Source organism: Arachis ipaensis, chromosome B07, assembly GCF_000816755.2.
Source record: "Arachis ipaensis cultivar K30076 chromosome B07, Araip1.1, whole genome shotgun sequence".
Taxonomy (NCBI): domain Eukaryota; kingdom Viridiplantae; phylum Streptophyta; class Magnoliopsida; order Fabales; family Fabaceae; genus Arachis; species Arachis ipaensis.
This window is the reverse complement of record NC_029791.2, coordinates 117142837-117144958: the sequence shown is the minus strand read 5'-3', so window position 1 is coordinate 117144958 and position 2122 is coordinate 117142837. Positions and strand designations below refer to the sequence as shown.

The window sequence follows — 2122 nt, the reverse complement described above, 5'->3', positions numbered from 1 at the left end:
ATTAAAAAAAAACGCTGCATTTTGACTTGGAACCAAAAGAGGAACCCTAGTCTTTCACCCAGACACCCACAGACTCACAGAGCCTCCTCTCCAGCCCTCCACTCTCACCTCTGACCCAGCCGGTTTTTGAAATTAAGCAAAAAAAAAAAAAAACGCTGCATTTTGACTTGGAACCAAAAGAGGAACCCTAGTCTTTCACCCAGACACCCACAGACTCACAGAGCCTCCTCTCCAGCCCTCCACTCTCACCTCTCGCTCTCAGTTCCCACTTCCCAGTCTCCACCTCGAGCTTCCGGCGCAACCTCCGTCCAGCCATTGCCGCCGTCGCAAGGTCTGTGGAAGTCACTCACCGTCGCAAGTTCCTTTCAGCTAGCTTTTCGTTCGCACAGCCAGCTTTCCTTTCAGCCTTCGAAATCGCAGCCACCGCCAGCGACAGTTGCCGTTGCAACCTTCCTTCCCTTCCATCGCGCAGCCACCATGCGAACGTGGAAGCCTCCGTTGCGCAGCCACGCCGCCGCCGGTGCTAGCTCTGTTCCACCGCAGCCATTGTCCCGATCGAAGCCCGTTCAAAGGTGCGCCTTGTCTCCGTGTCTCCCTCTTGCGTGCTCCGTTGAAGGCTTCTTCTAGCTTCGATGTAATTTTTCTTTAACTATAATTGAATAATTTTTCGATTTTGTGAAGTTCTGTGAGATGTGAACTGTGATTTATGATTTTTGATTTTTCTGTGAACTGTGAACTTTGTTGAAAAATTTTTATCTTTCACTTTCCACCCCCAATTCGTTCTGCTAACCGCATCACAAAGCACTAGTTGCGGAACTCTGCCATCAGTGTGCCGAGGAAGATGACCTTGAACTTCTGCAATCTTGTCGCCATCATCTGTCGCCGTCCGTCCTCCTCTGCAATCGAAGGTCATTGACTCAGAGCTAACTCGTTCTTCATCTTTTTTAATTTTTTATGCTTTCTTCAGAAGTCGTTGAATGATTATTGAATATTTTGTGTTTTTATTGAATGATTATCTGATTAATGATTATTGATTAGCTCTCTGCTGTTGTTTTGTGTTTTCTGTTTTGTGACTTTTGGGGGTTGTGATATGTTGCTGCCTGCTGGCGATGAATTTGTTTTTGTTTACTTTTTTGTGAATTTTTTTGATAGTGATGTGCTGCTGCTACTGTTGATGTGCTGCTTTGTGTTTACTATTTTGTGGTTTTCTTTGGTTTTTTTGGGTATGTTGCTGCTGTTGAGGTGCTGTTTTGTGTTTTATTGTTTTGTGATTTAATTATGCTTATATTGTGAGTTTGTGACTCTCTTAAACTCTTAATGATTCATTGGTTTATGATTTAATTATGCTTAGATTAAGTTTTTAAAAATTTTGATGATTGATAACAAACTTTTATGTTGGCTTTTTATTTTTAGATATTTTGTGTTTTTAATTTTTGTTGAACGATTATTTGATTATTGATTAGCTCTGATTTTGCTGTGCTACTGTTTTGTGTTGTGGTTTTATTATTTTGATTTACTGATTATTGATTATTGATTAAATGTTTGTGCATATAACCTCTGTCTTGTAAGTGCTTTAACTTTTGTGTTTGTGCACTACATTGACAGAGAAACTATATGATTTTGCAAGCTACCCTTCTCAGGAGCCTGATGAAATGGTTTTTGTTCCCTCTCCTATAGAGTCTGATGAACATTTTGTTCAGGAACCACTTTGAATGATTATTGATTATCTCTGCCCACTGTTGTTGTGCTCGTTCTTCTCTACTCTGAATTTTACTGTATTGTTGTGCCTTTTGTGTTCATTATTTTTAATTCAATGAAGTAATAAATGAATTGAATTAACTCAATTAACTAGTTAAGTATATGATCAAATATTTGTTATTGGTTTGGTTAATTCTTTATTTTTGTTTTGTTTTTTGTAACTATCTTAATGAGTTCAATAGTAATATAATGACTAATGAATGATAAATTGTTAATAATTATGAAATCAAAGGTTCCATTAGATTTTGGTTGATGTAGTATTTTATATTTAGAAGACATTTTAAAATTTATATTAGATTATAATTATGTTTTAGAGTATTTATTTACAATTTATTTATTATTTTATATAAAATTATTTTTTTGG

General features: G+C 37.2%; 1 long non-coding RNA gene across 1 annotated transcript; it reads left to right on the top strand.

Annotated features, from left to right (window-relative positions):
• Nucleotides 743-1719, top strand: LOC110264380. The gene is made up of 2 exons (XR_002350488.1): nucleotides 743-908; nucleotides 1606-1719. It is a non-coding gene; the product is annotated as an uncharacterized LOC110264380 (long non-coding RNA).